This window comes from Equus przewalskii, chromosome 11 (assembly GCF_037783145.1).
Source record: "Equus przewalskii isolate Varuska chromosome 11, EquPr2, whole genome shotgun sequence".
In the NCBI taxonomy this organism is placed as follows: domain Eukaryota; kingdom Metazoa; phylum Chordata; class Mammalia; order Perissodactyla; family Equidae; genus Equus; species Equus przewalskii.
The window spans coordinates 17350391-17371048 of NC_091841.1; the positions used below are offsets into that span (position 1 = coordinate 17350391).

Here is a 20658-nt window from a genome sequence, read left to right on the forward strand (position 1 = left end):
TCAGGGAGCCTTTCCATTTATTTCCTTACTTCCTGTGATATGGCACCATAGTTTCTTTATAGGTTTTTCATCATTTCTTAGTGTATATATCAGAGGGTTGAGCATGGAGGCAATGATAGTGTAAAAGAGAGCAAACACTTTGTCTTCTGGTAAAGTAGTTGCCAGTTGAATATAAATAAAGACTCGAAGGGCAAAAAAAAGGACCACTGCAGTGATGAGAGAACTGCATATGGAAAGAGCTTTGTGACAAGTAGCACCTGACAGAATACAAGATCACAGTATAAGACATCAACAAGACCACAAAAGTCACCAGACCCAGCCGGCCCAAATTGGCAATACCCAGGAAACTGATTCTGCTTGTGTCAGTGCAGGCCAGTTTCAGTAAAGAATACACATTGTATTGTGTATTGTAGTGATCTATTTCATTGGGACCACAGTAGGATAGAAGGATGATAGGGAGAAACTGATCAACGCAATGTAGAAATCCCCCAGCACAAGAAGCAATGGTCATGGCATCACACTTCTGCCTGCTCATGATGACAGTGCAGTACAGGGGCTTGCAAATGGCCCTGTCGCGGTCATAGGCCATCCCTGTGAGGAGGATGACCCAAATTCCCCCAAAGAAGTGCATCATAAAAAGCTGTGTCATGCAGCCATTGTAGGAAATGGTCTTCCTCTTTTTTTTTTTTAAGGTATGCTGTTTTTTTGCTGAGGAAAATTGGCCCTGAGCTAACATCTGTTGCCAATCTTCCTTTCATGTTGGGTTTTTCCTCTCCAAAATCCCAGTACATAGCTGTATATCCTAGTTGTAAGTCCTTGTAGTTCGTCCACGTGGGATGCCACCACAGCATGGCTTGATGAGCAGTGTGTAAGTGTGTGCCTAGCATCCGAACTGGCAAACCCCAGGCCATGGAGGCAGAGCAAGCGAATTTAACCACTATGCCACTGGGCCGGCCCCAGGAAATGGTCTTCTTTTCTGCCAGTAAGTCAGTGATTAAGTTGACTGTCAAGGGGGTAGGTGAAGCAAAGATCGGAGAGGGAGAGGTGACTCAGGATGAAATACGTAAGCTGGTTAATAAGTTGACTGCAGGTGATAGAAATCAAGGCAACCAAGTTTCCAATCAAAATTGCAATGTAACAAAGTAAGAACGGTAAAAAGCAGAGAACTTCTATTTCCTTTTTCTGAGAAAGTACTAAGAGAATAAATTCTGTGATGTTAATCTTATTTTCCGTGATCCCAAGCAGTTTGTAGTCACCTGAAATAGATAGATTATGAATTCTTATGATATCTATTTAAATATAGTGATGCATATTCTTTGGCATGGGACAAATTATAATGGAGAGAGTGCAAAGTTTGAAGAAAATAGAAATTTAATTTCTATTTAGAAAGGCTTTCCTGCAGGTCTTTTTGTTCTTTCCTTGAAAATATTAATTACTGGTAAATGTCTTAGGTACCTGAGATAAGGACTAGCAGTGTAAAATGCAGTGTATTTACGTAACAATTCTATAAACATGTATTATCAAACATAACTGGATGTTATGCCCAGATGGAAGTACAGAAATGGTACTTTTGGAGAAACAAAGAAAAAATCAGCTATCTCTTCGCTGTTCTCAGTGTTTATTATTGAGAAAATACACAGATAAATGAAACATGGAGTGAAGATACAAAAATGCAAATACATGAAGTCTAATATGTGGATAAGGTTATATGGGAGGAATGTCCTGCCATATGTCCTATGTAGAAAGGTGATAAATAGAAAAATAAACAAATGTATTTGGAATCATGAGGCAGTCATCTACAGCCACAGTTAGTTATATTTCTCTTGTGCTTAATTTACAAATATCCTTAATTCACAAAATAAGAGTTACATTTCATTCAACCAAATGGATAACAAGGGAAGTATGATTACTTCTATTTTTCAAAGTATTATCATCTCAAATGTATTTGACATTCATCAAGGCAGTTGAGGATAATAATAGTAGATGCAGCTTGGACTTTAGAGTCTCGTGCATTGCCTTATTCACTTGCATAAATTGGCCTCTTTTGAACTGATGTACACAAATTATTCAACACTTCCTAATCAGCCATTCTGAAAACACAAACACGTCCTCCTTTCAGTTTCCATATTACAAGTCTTAGTACCTCAGGCTGACTTTCGCTTCTTTCAGTCTCATCATTTTTACTTCCTCCTCCTTGTGACTGTTGTAATGTAGAACCAACTGTAATAACGTCTTTATGAAAAACTGTTAAACCTTAGGAGAAATAAATAGCTTCCTACTGGTAGAATTTCAAGCATCATAGATGGACTAAGGAAGAACTTTTGAGAAACGTTCCACTAAATCTTTCAACCATTCCACTAAATCACACCGTCTCTTCTCTACTTCAGTTGTATAAAACTTTGAACCACAGTATTTAAAATATGTTACGTCAATTAATTACAACTTTGGCACCAATATATTTAGAACTTATTGTCAAAACCATAATACTTTCCTCCTCCTTTTTCCTTTCATTGGAATTACCATTCAAATTTGTGTACATTAAGCAGAGTTTTGAGTAGAGTTAATTAACATCAATTGCCACAAAATGACATTTTGATGTCCTCTATACTGAATAATGAAGAGAAGATTTTCATAGTGGTCAAATAAGCCAACTTATTCAATTAACAATTGCACTTTAGCATTTTAAAATTACTCATGATAATTTAAAAGAATTTATTGCTCTACTCTAATGTGGAGCAAAAGTTACCTTCTTGTGATTTAATGAAAAGAGGTATGATGAATTTTAATTACAGTTGAGTCTTTACTTCACATTTAACTTGCATGAGCTGATCAGTCAAGTTTTCTTGCCTTTTTCCCTCACAATTAGCCTGAAACTCCTACTTGATCTAACCCATAGTGCCTCTGTGAATTCTTTATCAAATACCAGATCAAATCATGTTTGAAAAAAGACAATGTAAATGCCATTCTGTTGAGTGTGTTTTCAGACTGAAAGTCAAAAATAAATGGAATGATTAGAAATTTTCAGGAAAATAGGAACATTTTTAATGCAGATTACTTTGTTTTACAAATACTTAGCTATTTTAGACAAAAATACAAAATTTTTAAAAGAATTGTAATCACATAAATTTACCCAATCTAGTTTATCAGAAAAGAGGAATGGAAGATGTGAAAAGACCTTTCATTATAGTTTTGGGTTTTTTTTTGAGGAAGATTGGCCCTGAGCTAACATCGATGCCCATATTCCTTTATTTTTTATGTGAGTCATCTGCCGCAGCATGGCTTGACAAGCAGTGCATAGGTCCACACCCAGGATTCAAACCAGTGAGTCCTGGGCTGCCAAAGCAGAATGTGTGAACTTAACCACTGCACCACTGGACCAGCCCCTAATTTACTTTTTAAAACACAAAATCTATATAGTACATGTCTCGAAAACTATAATCTACATTCTTGAATCACTTGAAAGTATTATTTCCCCTACTTTCAAGTATTTCTTTAGAAAGCTAAGAAGATACAAGTATATGTGTACAAGAACCATTTCATACTTTATTTTTAAAACATAGATAACATCAACTTATCAATAGCTACCCTTTAAAATACTGCACTACTTATGATGCGGAGTCGAAAGAAAGATTTCTTGGACTCTCAAGGTCTGGCAGTGGTGCTCTTTTATTTAGAGAATACTGTGGAGTAGCATGGGGACAGGACCCATGGGCAGTAAAGAGCTGCTGCATGGGGACAAGACCCAGGGGCAGTGAATAGCTGTAGGCATGGGGACAGGACCCATGGGCAGTGAAGAGCTGCTGCTGCTGCTGCATGGGGACAGGACAGGGGCTTCTCTCCCTGGGGCAGCCCTAATTCATACCATAAAAAAAATCACCGGGTCATATAGTTTGGCATGTAGGCCAGGTCACCTTGGGCTTCTCTAGCTGGGGCAGCCTTAATTCACATCACTTGGAAAACAAGAAAAAACGTTATCGCCTGTATCTGGCTCTAGTACTTCTTAACTCAATTAGTTTTAGTATGCCGCATCTCTTTTATGTATTCCAGTTTAACCATAAGCAAACTGTGCGAGTTGAACTAGATCCTTAAGAACCTCTTCTGTGCCTGACCTATCCCTGATATTGGCATAACTTAAGAAGAATCAGCAGCTGAGTATTAATAATTGTTTACCTTTTTTCCAAACACATCAGAATAAATCCACAACTACTGCTTCCGGTTGTTGTCTTTCTTCTCTCCTTTAAGGTCAACTGATCTAACCACACAGTCACAACAAAGTGGCCTTTTTCCCAGAAAGAAGCAGACCCTCCAGGCTCTCTCCATTTCTTTGGATCCTTCATAGCCTGCTAATTTAAACTCCTTAAACATTGTTTCCTTTATGCAATCCAGGCAGAAATCTCCAGTGTCCATAGTTAAATGTAAGTGTTCTTCTCCAGGATTCCTAATTACTCTTAGCAGCAGCGGAGCTGGACATTTTGCCATTCCCAATCAGGCCTGTTCACTCCTATCAGAGTCAGTTCAGTTCCAGATAGATTTCCCTGACCACTGCAGCCCACCGTGCAACCTTTACTCAAACATCTTTTCTTTTGGCACTTGGAACTACTTTGCTTCATGTTGTTTATTTACTGTTGCCAGGATGTTAAATATTTTATCTTAAGTCTCTAAAGGAATCTTATCTTGGTGAGAGTTAAGGCCAGGCCCTCATCTTCTCCCTACCCTGAACAGAATGGAAATACAAAATTAAACAAAATTTTATGCCTTTCAGATCTGCGTTGAATGGTGGGCGTCTGATTTTTGGACAAGTTGTGTGAACTTTCTGAACTTCACTTTTTATCTGTCAAGTATGGAAAATAGAATTCATCTGTTGATTTAGGAAAAGTTGAGTTGTAATTAATGCCTACTGTGTACTAGGTGATGCGGGGTCCGTGAGCCAAGGAGTCAAAAGAAAGATTTCTTAGACTCTCAAGATCTGGCAGTAGTGCTCTTTTATTTAGAGAATAGTGTGGAATAGCATGGGGACAGGGCCCATGGGCAGGCAGAGCAGCTGCTGCTGCCCCCACTGGCATGGGGACATGACACATGGGCAGTCAGAGCTCCTGCTGCTGCCCCTGCTGGCATGGGGACAGGACCCATGGGCAGGCAGAGCTGGTGTGTGGGGACAAGACCCACGGGCAGTCAGAGCTCCTGCTGCTGCCCTGAGTTGAGGGTTAGGGCTAATTTTATGAGGCATGGGTACGTGACTTATTTTTACTGGAAAAAAAGAAAAGATGATGTAAAAAGTCATTAAATGATTTCAGTGCAGATGGGGTCTGGTTATTGTTTGGTCATATAACTTTAGATACGAATCTGGCCATATAGATCGGCATGCAGGTGAGGATGCCCCGGGCTTCTCTCCCTGGGGCAGTCCTAATTCATACCATAAAAAAAGTCCACTGGGTCATATAGTTTGGCATGTAGGCCAGGTCACTTTGGGCTTTTCTAGCTGGGGCAGCCTTAATCCACATCATAACCCCCCCCCGAACCCATTTGGCCCTGAAATCTTTTGGGGATATGGATGACGGTCAGTCTTCTGTAACTGCTTCCGGCTGTACAAGGTCGTAGAGCTGTCCCTAAATGGGGCCATAGGTATAGGTAGGAGGTTCAGCGGACCGGAAGACTGCACCCGTGGAGTCCAAGGCTGACAAGGCATCCAGAGCCTCTGGGGACGAGAGAATCATTTGATGAGAGGTGGTCCAGGAGGTGAAACTTTGTTGACATGCGGAAGACAAACAACGAAACAGACAACAAATTATGATAAGAAATACAAGCAGTATGATTAACCCAATGAATAAGGTTTTGATAGCAGTCCAGAAACCTGGACCTGACCAAGAGTTCAACCAGTCATTTAGAGATAGGGGAGGGTCAGACATGGACTTAATTTGGTGGCTCATATCAGACAGGAATCCGGAGATATTTTGATGGTAGTCAGGAATATAGACACAACATTCAGTTTTTATAATGGCACAGGTGCCCCCCTTTGCTGCTGTCAAGACATCCAGTGCCATTCGGTTTTGGAGGGCTGCCTTACGCATTTGGGACACTTCTAAATCGAGCAGCGAAAGGCTATGTTGTGTATCATTTAATGCCTTCATAGTAAATTTGTTTAGGACTTCCATGTGCAAGATGACACTTTCAATTCCTAATTGGGGAAGGAAAATTGAGGAAAGATGGTCATACCAGTGGAAGACAGAGCGGGTCCAGCGCTGTTGCAGGTTGGGTAGGTTAGCAGGGGGAGATATACTAAATGTAGTTCTACCTTGCATCCAGACGAAACCTAGGGTGCATCGTCCAATCCATCCAGGTGGCAGCCATGGCCATAAGTTGGAGCCACATAGCCACTGAGTGCTATTAGGGGCTAACTAACGTGTGCTTGGTCGTCTATCCCAGTCAGTCCCAAACCAATCAGTATTTTTTAAGCTTATAATATGAGAACACATATGACGGGGAATTTGTCCCATAGGTCGGGTGCTATTAGGCCACATATCACAGGTGTGATTGGTTTGTTCCCAACATATAGTGGCCTTTTGACTGAGTTGACCACTAGCAGGAGTGAGCCAAATATATTCGTCCCAAATTTGATATAGTCCATCCTGTGTGTATCAATAAATTGGGGACTTTACCTTTGGAACTTGTCGTTTATGATCCACCTGTGACAAGGCAAATCCAGTTAGTGTTTTGGCAGTAGTATTGAAGGAAAAGGTTTGATTGTGGCCTGGGAACTCCCAGGGATCAGAGATAGATGGCCACAAGGAAACATTATGATTAGTAACAGATGAATCTTGCAGAAGAGAAGAGCTAGAATCTAATATCCATGAATGTGTACTATACCTTCTACTGAAACATAATTTTTTCTCTCTAAAATCACCCTCATTTTTATAAAAGATAGCCAAATTAAGATGAACTGGTCTGCCAATTATTTACATAAGTGCAGCAAGAATACCAATTGATTATACAGGCTTTTTAAAATCTGCTTTGCTGGAATTTTTTTTTTTTATGAGGAATCTCAGATTGAACTGTAAAGGCCTCTTGAGGCCAGAAAAGCTAAGCCAAGGACTTGCCATCAGATTTTGCCTGCAGTACCTCCAGATTTGGGTGGACTTCTCTCTTCTCGAGGTCCCCCAAAACATTTTGAGGTTCCTTGCACCTGCCAGACAAGCAGGCTTCCTTACTTACCGGGTAAGATTGCCAGAATCTCTGTAAACAAGGTACCAGGCCCATGTTTCCAAGTCGCTGTATTCCAGAAATCCAATCTTTATTCCTGAAAAGCTGTCTTGTCATATCTGAGCCTGTAGATTTCTCTCAAATATGACATTCCAGTCAAAGCCTTAGTAAGATTACCAATGTGTCCTGTTATAAGGAGACCAAATTCTTATTGAACTTATGCAAATAACTATATTGCCACGAAATAACCATACTCACAAAGAGTCTCCAAATTCTGGAGGGATCAGGTAGGGAGAAAAAGACAAATGTTTCAGTTTGCTGACAAAGGTATAATTTCACCAAATTGCTGTAAGTCATAGTTAGCATAACAGAAAAGAGAGAAAGATTTCCTTAAATATGAGAAAACAAAACAAAACATCAAAACTCAGCAATATTTCAAACAGAAGTCATAAAAAATTATAATCATCCTCATCAGTTCACACAGTCCTGTATAATTGATCATTGAGTTTAACCTTCTATTAGCAGATCTATGAGCTCAGTTTCTGTTAGAATTTTGTAATTTCTTACCCAGTTCAGTTTTACACTCTGAAAGTTTATCAGAAACCTGTAGTTTAGAATCTTGTGTCATAATCCTTTCCAGAAATTTCTCTGAAGATGAAACATATTTGCAAAAGCAAAAAGCATCAGTAAAACAGCAACTATCTGTGAATGGACAAAAGACTCAAAGGGGCAATTGGCAAAGAAACTTTACTTCTGTGACATACAACACTTCAAGATAACAATTGGAATTACAACCGATAACCAGGACAGATCAAAATTTTAGGAATGCTATATAATTTTAAGACGCCTATATTAATAGCATTTACCCACATAATAACACCTGAGAAAGTTTATCATCACTTATTTGACAGTGCTTCCCATGTAATTTAGTATTTTCAAAAGAAACCCTTTTATTCAGGACTTGAATATTTTTGACGAGAAGCTTGTCAAAAATACCAAAAGACTTTAAAACACTTGTTCAAACAACGCTCACTGTGAAACAATGCTCAGGTATCTATTCAAAGTGATAGCAGAAAGAGTCAAAAATCTTAAGAGTGACCTCAGTCATTATTTTAACAAAACAGATTTGTCTTTTAGGTAGAGTTAGAGCAGGCCAAAAGTTCAAGAAAATTATCCTTTGAGAGAAAACCAAATTTTAATTTCTATACCAGCTTATTTTTAACATTAAAACTCATTCACTTAATTGAATTTACTTTAATCTTAGTCTACTTGACCAGGGATAAAACTCCTTTCAAAATTTCTCCTTCACAAACCTTCTACAAATTTCTTTTTGCCTTCAGAATTTGTCCCAAAGTCTTTCTTATTCCTTTCTAGTACTTTAGGACAAATTTATCTTTCTTAACCCATCAAACAAAATATTTCCATTCTTTGTACCTTCTTTACTGAAAACATACATTTTACTTTCCTTGAATACAGAACTGTTTTCCTTATTAATTTCCAGGAGCTTTAATTATATAGGTTAATAAGAACTTTTAACCCTTAACAGACCCTAGTAAACGCTAAAAGGTAAGCAATTACGAATTGTCTTTTATACCAGCATTCTAAACACTTCATAATTTCTAGAAACATGCCACTTCACAATAAAACAGCTGAAGACTTTTAGCCTCTCTGCAATAAGAAGCCAAAAGTAGATAGATACGTTTAGCAATAAGGTTTGTGTTCTATCCAATCCAAAAGTGACCCAGATGCTCAGATTTTTATCATTTAACTTAACTTGGCAAAACTCAAGATTGTTATCAAAACAATTTGGAGGCTTTTTTTTTTTTCCAAGTATACAGACCATAAAACAGTTATTGTACCCACAAAAACTTCATGAGACATTAGACAAAAGTGGTCATCATTTAAAGTTATTATTTTGCTGATGAATTTAACAGACAATGTGAACTTATTTGACTAGGAAACCCAGGCTGCAGGCCTGCATCGTATGCAAATACCGACAACTCTGGCAACAAGAATATTTTCAATCAAACCAACAAACTTAAACAAGCTTTCATTTACCAAAGGTTAATTCACATCACGTTAACTTGAAAGACATTGGATTAATTTCTACTACATTTAGAATTTATGTAAGCGCTTACTTTAAGCCAATTAAACCGAGCTCTTAATTTGGCCATACCATCAGGAGGTAAAAATGTCACACATATAACATACATAAGACATATGTACACAGAGACTGCACAGCTATTGTTTTTTTTACCAATATTTGTGGAGGAGACACTCAAGATGCTAGATTTTTGGCAAGGGCACGCCTATGGCTGTTTTTCCTCTCCCCTCCTCTTTCTTTATTTCTTTTTTTTTTTCTTTCTTCAGTCTTAGGAATTAGTGATGGGCTAGATAGTAGTTCCTGGAGAGGGGAGATGAAAATCCTTTCCGTGATAAAGGAACTAGGTGGAATCTGAACTGCCTCTAGAGCTGTATTTCCAGTCTTGCAAGGATTTTCTAAGGACAGTTGCTCTTGATTTCCCAGAAACTGGATTGTAACTCAAATTACATTCCAGGTTGATCTACCTGTCCAACTGCATCACAAAGGCACAGAGAAACCCCTCAAATTTTCTCCCAGATGGAGTTAGAATGCATCCACAGGGTGGGTCTCTGGGGATGCTTAGGAGCCTTCCCCGTGGCAGTAAAGCCAGTGTCTGACTGACAGCAGCTGGAGAAAGGGTGCAGAGGCCGATTGCGGGTGTGCAGAGGCCGATTGCGGGTGTTGACATAGTTATAAGATTTAGTCAAGTCCCGCTCAGCCTGGGCACTTTGTCTCTGAGCCAGCAAAGTTGAGGTAGGGAAGCAGGAGGCAAAGGCCTGGAACTGGCTGGAGGCTGGGGCTCCCAGAGCCAGGTTGGAGAGTTAAATCCCTGGCAAAAGGCTTATTTTTCCAATTTTACAGATGGTCAAGGTTCTGCTCAGGTCTAGCCTGAACTTAACCTCGACTTGGTGACAACAGAAGAGATGATGAGCAAAACAGACAAAGAAAGGTAAAGAAGAGATCAGACCTCACCCTCATGGCCTCTTCCAGAGGGTTACCAAGATAAGAGTCACACAACAGTTCCCGTACTGGGGCACAATACGCTAGCACGACAGTTCACAGAATAAATCACAGGTCTCCTACCCTCATAACCGACTCAGTATGTGACTAAAATACTCAATGAGTCAACTGTCAAGAGAGGGCACCCCCACTTAGGGTTGCTGGGTTGGTCAGGCCCAGAAACCCAAAGTTGGGGCTCCCAGGGGTGGAGCCTTTTACTCTTTAAAGATTTATTTGTTTCCCAGTTGCAAAGCTCAAACGGAGACGAAAATGGCCATTGTAACTCTTAAGAGAGATGAAAGAAACGGGTCCATTACCATGAAAAATCCCCCCTGAACCTAGGGCAGCGTCCTACCCATTGTTCCTACTGTGGCGTTCCTATAGCAAGGGGTGATGGGGGCGTCCCCCGGCATTGCATCCCTTGTATACCTTCCCTGTTATGCCTGGCAGTAACAGGTGCCTGGTGGACATCTTTCCTATTCTGCCTGGCAGCATAGGCCTGGTGAATGGTCCCCGAGAGAAAAGGAGAAAGAAAAGGAGCCATTACCTTGAAAATCCCCCCAATGGAGTTCCTGTAGCAAGGGATGATGGGGGCATCCCTTGAACATCTTCCCTATTATGCCTGACAGTACTAGGTGCCTGGCGAATGGTCCCAGAGAGAAAAGGAGCCATTACCTTGAAAATCCCCCCATTGGTGTTCCTGTAGCAAGGGATAATGGGGGCATCCCTTGAACATCTTCCCTATTCTGCCTGGCAGTAATAGGTGCCTGGTGAATGGTCCCCAGGATAAAAGGACAAAGACAGTGAGAAAGAGAAAGACAGTGAGGAATTTTCCGCCAGTCTGGGGGACATTCTACCCAATTGCATCCTAGAGCCATTCTCCCAAGAAGGGGTCCCCATACTCCACCAAAGGTTAGAGTTTGGTACTTTCCTTGAACTGGAGCCCCGAGTGGGACTTTCCTCGCAGTTCAGAGCATGGTCAGGTGCCAGAGGGAGGGATCCCAATCCAGCCTTAGGAAAAGAAACCTTCCACGGGAGTCTTGGAGATTGGCGGCCGTCCTAATGACTTAAGTGGCCGACCCGCGCCCACGTAAAATTTGTCTATTAGAGATAGAGTCAGGAAGGAATGGATTAATTCATTCTCCATCACCCTGAGGCTTAAGGTACTGATTCTCTTCAAGCTGAATGCCACGATTTGCCCCATAGAGTAGCCATGGGCAGCAAACGTGGATTCATACAGCTGTCCGAGAAAGTTCCCGATGGAGCAGTGAATCTAGATCCATCCTTGAAAAAGAGCAGGAAGGAATGGATTAATTCATTTTCCATCACCCTCAGGCTTAAGGTACTGATTCTCTTCAGGCTGAATGCCACAATTTGCCCCATAGAGTAGCCATGGGCAGCAAACGTGGATTCATACAGCCATCCAAGAAAGTTCCCGATGGAGAAGTGAATTTAGATCCATCCTTGAAAAAGAGAAAGGCACAAGGAAGAAAAGGGCACTTACCAGAACTCGAGCTCACAAGCCGATGAAGCAATTCCCCGTACGGGCCACCAGAAATGATGCGGGATCGGTGAGCCGAGGAGTCGAAAGAAAGATTTCTTAGTCTCTCAAGATCTGGCAGCAGTGCTCTTTTATTTAGAGAATAGTGTGGAATAGCATGGGGACAGGACCCATGGGCAGTCAGAGCTTCTGCTGCCGCCGCTTCTGCTGCCCCCGCTGGCATGGGGACAGGGCCTATGGGCAGGCAGAGCTGGTGCGTGGGGACAGGACCCACGGGCAGTCAGAGCTCCTGCTGCTGCCCCCGCTGGCATGGGGACAGGACCCATGGCCAGGCAGAGCTGGTGCGTGGGGACAAGACCCACGGGCAGTCAGAGCTCCTGCTGCTGCCCCCGCTGGCATGGGGACAGGACCCATGGGCAGGCAGAGCTGGTGCGTGGGGACAAGACCCACGGGCAGTCAGAGCTCCTGCTGCTGCCCCCGCTGGCATGGGGACAGGACCCATGGGCAGGCAGAGCTGGTGCGTGGGGACAAGACCCACGGGCAGTCAGAGCTCCTGCTGCTGCCCTGAGTTGAGGGTTAGGGCTAATTTTATGAGGCATGGGTACGTGACTTATTTTTACTGGAAAAAAAGAAAAGATGATGTAAAAAGTCATTAAATGATTTCAGTGCAGATGGGGTCTGGTTATTGTTTGGTCATATAACTTTAGATACGAATCTGGCCATATAGATCGGCATGCAGGTGAGGATGCCCCGGGCTTCTCTCCCTGGGGCAGTCCTAATTCATACCATAAAAAAAGTCCACTGGGTTGTATAGTTTGGCATGTAGGCCAGGTCACCTTGGGCTTTTCTAGCTGGGGCAGCCTTAATCCACATCACTAGGTATTTTGCTAGATGGGCAAAAGCCTGAGATGACCAAAGCTTCACGGAAATTCTCATTTAGTTGGATGGTTACCTGGTTCTCCCACAGCAAGATTGTGACTAGATGATTAAATCTCAAACAGTGAATGATTAGATGAATCAGATAATACATTCATAATTTAATCAATCCGATGACATCTGATATCAAGCATTAAAACATTAATTCCATTTTCTTCTCTATAGCCCACACCAAATTTTGATCATTTTAACTAATCAGTATGTATTTGCCAAATTAATCACTAAATTTACTTTCAATGTTTGAAAGAATGAAATGGAAGATCATTTTAATTAAATATCATTATCATTATAATTGCTTTTCCAGGTATTGAAAAGATATAAAAATTTTTATAGTCAGATTTACTTCAGAATTATAGAGATACAGAGAGAGTCATTTAGAATGGTCCTGATTTCTCCCAGTGCCCTGTTTGTTAGCAAAAATCATTCAGGGGTTGTCACATAAACCCAAACCCTTAACCTTCCCCCATTTCTTCATCCATTGGTTTAACTGTGGAGATGTAACCCAAAGTTTGGTCTCTGAACCCGATGCCAATCCAAACAACGAGAACAGAGTCTTGAGTGGAAGAGGAAAGATTTTCACTATGCCAGGCACAGGGAGGAAAGCAAGGGCTCATGCCTCAAAAATTGCTAGTTTCCTGATGAGGAATGGGTAGGGATTTTTATTTGGGGTTTTGGGTAGGGGAGAGGGAACATGTAGCTTGTGCAGCTGGGTGCTTTTCCACCAGCCTGCACTTGGCCTTGAGAGGCTGCTTGCAGCTGGGCAGGGGGGATGGTGAGATAGGAGGATGGCAGGTGGGCGCCCTTCACCTTTGTCTCCTCTTCCTCTTTGAGGCGGGTGCCAGCGCCAGGAGTGGAGGAGTTGAGGTCTGGGAAGCCCCCGCTCCTTGATATTCTTGAGACAGAGTCTTTCCTGGCAAACTTCAAGGACACATGATTAGCTAAACTTTAGAGTGCCTCCAACTCCAGGCCACCTGGGCTTTTAACAATTTGTAACTCCCATTTAGTTGTAAAGCTCAAGGAGTCCAAGTTTAAAGAAACAGGTATTTACATATGAGTGGAGCTAGAGAAGCAGGAAAGGGGGTGGAGGGTTTTAGTTTTAACCCCATATATGCTGGGTTCAATGTAGGGGAACTCATATCAGAGCTGATGTTAAGAGCCTGTAACAGAGACAACAATTTTGAGTATGATCTTGTTAAAATTCAGGTCACTTTCCTCAACACCCTGGTAGTCTCTTCCCTTGGTGGCCCCCAAAATGTGCAGAAATAAACCCGACTGTACTTTATTCTCTATCTTTTCACCCATCCTGGAAGGATATTTAGATAATTGTCATTAATTTCCTATTTTAACAGAGAGCCAAGGTTTAAATGAACTGTAATAGAAAGGTAATGTTTAAATACAGAAATAAGAAACATAAATTATGACACATTCAGACAATTAACATGACGTAAGAACAGAGTCATTTGACACACTCTGTATTTCCTGTTTTCCTCATCAGATTTTCTCTAAATCTTTCAATGAAATAAAAATCATTAACTTTCTGCTTTATTTATTTCCCCTAAACCTTCCTCAAGTCATGAAAAAACAATTGTCAGTCTCATGCTTTGAATTCCTTTATGCAATTGACACACAAAGGGTAAATTATCATATACGGATTTTACAGAAAGTGTGTAACCACAAGAGATACTCTACATTACCAGGTAGATGGAACAATAGTTTCAACAGGTTACTGTATGCAACTTATGGCTAAAGTTTTCCAATAAGCAGGAGTCAAGTCAAAAATAATCATTAAATTGACATTTTAATCATATATTCTAACATGATATTTTTGTTGACCTATAAACAGTGATTAATTGTGGGTTGCTTAAATAAAACAATATGTGTCCAACTCACCAGATAGTTGGCTTTTGCATTAAGGTACATGCAGTGATGCATGACTGCCATACTCAGAATCAACCTAATATATTCAACAAATATATATTAGTAAATCACTGTGCAAATAGTTGTGAGAAATCCTGAAGATAGAAGTTACCTTCTCTGTAAGGTAAGGTGTCCAGCTATTTTTTACAGCAAGTTCATAACTCTTTTACCACTTTTATTGCAATATTCAAAAGAGGAAACTGGTATCTTCACCATTTCTGTTGGCAACTCTTATTCCTCTGTCCTCAAATGGCACACCTATCACATTCTCAGGGAAAAACGAAAACAGGGACAATATGTGGTTCCTGTCGATTTCCAAACAGCTTTACCTGGGAGATACTTAACTTGCAGAAATTTATTGTAGTATCTCTGTGAGTTTGGGAATTCCCATTGGGATAATTTGACCAAGGTGAAGCTGACCTTTTTTTTCTTAAACTTTATTTAAAGACCTAAAAATAATTTTATAGATCAAGTCATATTTTTCTTGTGTGTATATGGAAAGTAAGATCAGATCAGCTTCCATTTTAATATGGAAATAGTTGTGGGAAAGCTCTGGTGACCTAGAAAGAAAGGTCACAATACTCACACCTCAGAAAGGAGTAGAAAGAGAAGAAATTTTAGTCGCAGGTAAAAGAAAAGCATTCATGTTGTCTCAATTTATAGTTTGTGGAGGATGCTGAATATTCCATCGTGCATCTCCTATTATCTACTAAAAACTTTTTAAAAAGTGAACACAATCTGTCGTCCTTTCCTTCTCAGTGTCCTTGACTCTTGATTTTTCTATCAATAATTCATCTCATCATAAGCAATCTCCTGATACACTTTGTCCCTGTGATGGAAGATATTCCTACACCTTTTTTGCGATTACTTCTTTTTATATTGTAACCAATTTCTTAGTAACATAATCTTCTCTGATAGCATTTTCTTCAAGCTCCATAGACCACATTCTTCAAAATTGCTCATATACAAAACTTGGAATTTTATCAACTTTGAGTGCATAATTCAGTGGCATTAATTACATGTACAATATTGTGCAACCATCACCACTATAAATTTCCGAAATCTTTTCATCATCCCAACCATAAATTCTGTACCTATTAAGGAATAACTTTCCATCCCCACTTCCCTCTGCCACCGATATCCTATAATCTACTCTGTCTCTATAATTTTGCCTATTCTAGATTTTGAATAGAAGTGGGATCACAATATTTATTCTTTTGTGTATGGCTAATTTCACTTAACATAATATTTTTAAGTTTGATCCATGTGTCAGAGTTTCACTTATTTTTATTGATGAAAAGTATTCCATTGTATGTATATATGACATTTTGTTTATCCATTGTCTTTTGATGGACACTAGGGTTGTTTGCATCTTTTGGCTATTGGGAATGAAGCTGCCAAGAACATTGGTGTTCAAATATCTATTTGAATCCATGATTTCAATCATCTTAGGTCTATAACTAGTAGGGGTACATGATAATTGCATGCATATATTTTTGAGAAACTGCCAAATTCTATTCTATAGTGGCTGACCAGTTTACATTCCCACCAGCACTGTACACGTTTCCAAACTCTAGACATCCTGGCTAATACTTGTTATTTTCCATTATTGATATTATTATTATTAGCATCCTAGTGAGTGTGAAGTGGTTTCTCATTGTGGTTTTCATCTGCATTTCCCTAATGAATAATGATGGTGATCATTGTTACACATGCTTATTGACCATTTATATATCTTCTTCGGAGAAATGTTGAGTAAAATTTTTTACCCATTTTTCAATTGGGTTGTTTGTCTTTCTATTGTTGAGTTATAAGAGTTCTTTACATATTCTAGATATCAATCACCTATCAGATACGCAATTACAAATATTTTTAACAATTCTGTAGATTGTCTTTTTACTGTCTTTTGACAGAGAGAAGTTTTTAATTTTTATGGAATCCAACTGGTTTTCTTTTTTTCTTTTGCTGCTCATGCTTTTATTTTATCCAAGAATCCATTACCAAACACAAGACCATGAAGATTTACCCTTCTGTTTTCTTCTAAGATTTTTACAGTTTTAGCTTTTGTATTTAGGCCATTGATCCATGTCTTTTGCATTACTGTACATAGTGTGATATAAAGATACAACCTCATTCTTTTTCGTGTGGAAATACAGTTGTCCCAGTATTGTTTTTGAAGAGACTCGTCTTTCCTTATTGAATTCATCTGCTACCCTTGTTATTAATAGATCATAGATTTATGGAATTATTTCAGGTCTCAAATTTCTACTCCACTGGTCCATATATCTAACCTTACGTCATATCACACTGTTTTGATTACTATAGATTTATAGTAAGTTTTTAACTTAAGGAATGTGAGTCCTCAAGCTTTGATTCTTTTTCAAGATTGCTTTAGTTATTTGAGGCCCCTTGGAATTTAACACAAAATTGAAGATCAGTTTGACTATTTCTGAAAAAAAAAACAAGCTGTTGGAATTTTGATAGAGATTGCTTTATAATTGTAGATCCATGGGTAGCATTGCCATTCTATAACCATCAAGTCTTCCAATTCTTGAACAGTGGAATAAGTGGATACCTTTCCACTTATTTAAAGATTTTTTAATTTTTTTTTCAGCAATGCTTTGTAGTTTTCAGTGTACAAGTCTTTCACCTCCTTGGTGAAATTTATCCCTAGGAATTTTATTTTTTTAGATACTATTGTATATCACTTTGTTACATTTTTTGGATTGCTTGCTCCTGGTGTAGACAAACACAAATGATTTTTGTGCTGATCTTGTACTTTGCAGAATGTGTTTATTAGCTCTGGTAACTTTCTTTCAGATACTTTGGGATTTTCTATGTATAGGAGCATGCTATCATTGAATGAAGAAGTTTTAATTCTTCATTTTTAATTTGAATGCTTTTTTTCTTCCTTTTTCTTATCTAATTGTTCTGGGGAGAACCTCCAGCACAATGTGGAATAGCAGTTGTGAATGTGGGCATCCTTATCTTCTTCCTGATTTTAGGTGGAACACTTTCAGTCATTCACCGTTTAGTATGATGTTAGCATTGGGCTTTCTATAAATGCCTTGTACCATGTTGCTTAACTTCCCTTCTGTATCCGGTTTTCTAATTATTTTTTATTGATACACGTTATGATTCTGGACTTTCCTTTGTTGAGAGGTTTTGATTACTAATTCAATCTTTTCACTTGTCATAGGTATACTTAAATTTTCTAAGTCGTCTTGAGTCAGTTGACTTCTTTCCTTCTAGTAGCTTTGAATTTAGCTTGCTGTATTTCTTTTTTTTTTTTAGTTCCTCAAGGCTTAAACTTAGATTATTGACTTGAGATCATTCTTTATTCTATTTATTTACTTATTTTTTTTTTGCTGAGGAAGATTCGTCCTGAACTATAATTGGCTGCCAATCTTCCACTTTTTTTTTGTATGTGAGCTACTGCCACAGCATGGTCATTGACAGATGATTGATGCAGGTTTGCATTCAGGAAACAAACCCAGGGTGCTGATGCAGAGCACACTAAGCTTAAACACTAGGCCACTGCGGCTGGACTGAGATTCTTTTTATTCTTCAACGTGAACTTTTACTGCTATGCATTTCCCTCTGTGCACTCCCTTTACTATGTCCCACAAGTTTTGATGTGTCATGTTGTTTTCATCTGTCTCTAAGAATTTTCTGATTTCTCTTGTGATTTCTTTTTGGCCCTTTGGTTGATTAAGAATGTACTGTTTAATTTCAACTTATGAGTAAATTTTCTAGTTTTCCTTCTGTTAGTGATTTCTAGCTTCATTTTGTTGTGGTTGGATAAGATATTTCAGATGGTTTTAACCTTTTTAAGTATTTTGAGACTTGTTCTGTGGCCTAACACATGGTCTATCCTGGATAATGTTCCTTGTGTACTGGGTAAGAATGTGTATTCTGCTTCTGTTGGGTGGAATGTTGTGTATATATATATATATATATATATATTAGCTCTAGTTATTTTAAGTATTGTTTAAGGCCTCTATTTCATTACTGATCTTCTCTCTAGATGTTTAACTCATTACTGAAAGTGGCATACTGAATTCTCCAGATATTATTGTATAACTATCTGTGTCTCTCTTCAATTCTGTCAAGTTTTCCTTCATATACCTTGAGGCTGTCAAAAACAAGAGAACATGCCAAAAATGGAGTCACTTGGGCTAAGCCCCATGTCAGCAAACCAAGTCTTAACTTAATTATATTTTATGCTCACCCAAAAATGGAATCTTAAACCAGCTAATCAGGAATCATCTGATCAGCACTAGTTAGGTAGTTTGCATGATAGATCCCTGCCATTTTCTAAAGGAAAGTAAACTTGCAGGATCCAATCTGCTTTTATGTCTACTATAACTTCTTTGTTTCTGATCCCTTCTGTCAATAAAAGTCTTTCATTTTGTATAGCTCCTCAGAGCTCCTTTGTACTGCTAGATTGGATGCTGCCTGATTAATGAATCATTGAATAGAGTCACTAAGATCTTAAAAATTTGCACAGTTGAATTTTTAACAGGGCTTTGTTATTTGATGTGTGTTTGTATATATTATATAATATAATATCAATATATTATATATTATATATATTATTGTTATAGCTTCTTGACAAACTGACCCTTTTATCAATGTGTAATTTCCTTCTTTGTCTCTTGTAGCCATTTTGGGCTTGAAGTCTGTCTGATGGTACTACTTCCACACTTGCTGTCTTTTGCTTACAATCTGCAGTGTATAACTTTTTCCATCATTTCACTTTCAACCTATTTGTTTCTGGGGATCTAAAGTGAGTCTCTTGTAGACAGTATAAACTTATCTTCCAGTCATTGCAGATTGGCTAAATGCTGGGACACTCTTTCAACAGTCAGCCAGGCTTATACTGAACCTAGGGATCTGCCCAAGATGAAAGCTTAGGGTCTTCTCAAGTTCTTTCTGAGCACCTATCTTGCCCTGAACATAACTGTATCTTCCAAATTCCCTCATATGCAAGGGTGCTTTTGAATGTCCTAATTGCCCAAATAAACTGTACTCTGCTTTCTGCTCTGGAGCTGAGACATCAGTGGATTGTTATTCATCCTGCAGTGTTTTCAAGCAGTGCCGATGTTCTTCCCACATGAGATTTCTATGTTAGATGAAACAGAGATGTGCACTTTGCATCAGTCTTTCATGTAGTTTCCAGATAGATTAGTATGCACATACAAAATAATTTGCAAATATGATTGTTTCTGCTCCCTCCAGAACTAGAGTTCAGAATCTCACATTGGGGATACAGGCTAAAATTTCAATACTGCAACCACACCAGGGAAGGAGCAGCCAAGGGCAAGTAAAAATGCCACAAAACTTCCCTATTACTTTTAAGTTACTTTTTATTTTTTGTTTTGTTTTAGCATCACCTTGGTTGCTGTATATCTTTGGTGTTTTCCAGTTTTCTGAAAAAGTTTGTTCTGATAGTATTTGCTTTTTTTGGTGATTCTATGGGGGAGAGACAGCTCGGGGTGCTGAATTTGCCATTTTAGTATATCAAGATACTCACTATAAGAAATAGAAAACTTGATTTGAGGTATTTATTTATTCCATTTTCATGAACAGAATGATAATTAGCTTCTCTTCCTACTTTACCCTACAACAAGGATGGAGAGTGGGATTTTATTAAATATTGGGGCCTGAGTGATCTAAAATGAATTCTATAAAACTGTTTATTTTTCCAGAATATAGGAAAATATTGAAATATTCAGATCTCATTCTAAGTTTCAAATTTTAAAGAAAATGATTTAAAAATTTTGATTAATTTCTCTCATGAGCAGATATGCAAAAATATGAAATAAAATATTGTCAATTGAAATCACTAAGGCTTTAAAAGTAGTATATTTGAAAATAAATGTATGAGACAGTATCAGAAATGTTTTCATTTTATTTCACATATTTGTTACATTGGTCTGGCATAATAAGAAATGTCCCAGCAAATCTAAAGACACAAAGATAAATTTGAGATATAGGACAAAAATGACAAATTTATTTATAA

General features: G+C 38.8%; 1 pseudogene; it reads right to left on the reverse strand.

The window, feature by feature from the left end:
- Positions 1–14648, reverse strand: LOC103563592 (olfactory receptor 4P4-like; annotated as a pseudogene).
- Between the last annotated feature and the right edge of the window lie 6010 nt (positions 14649–20658).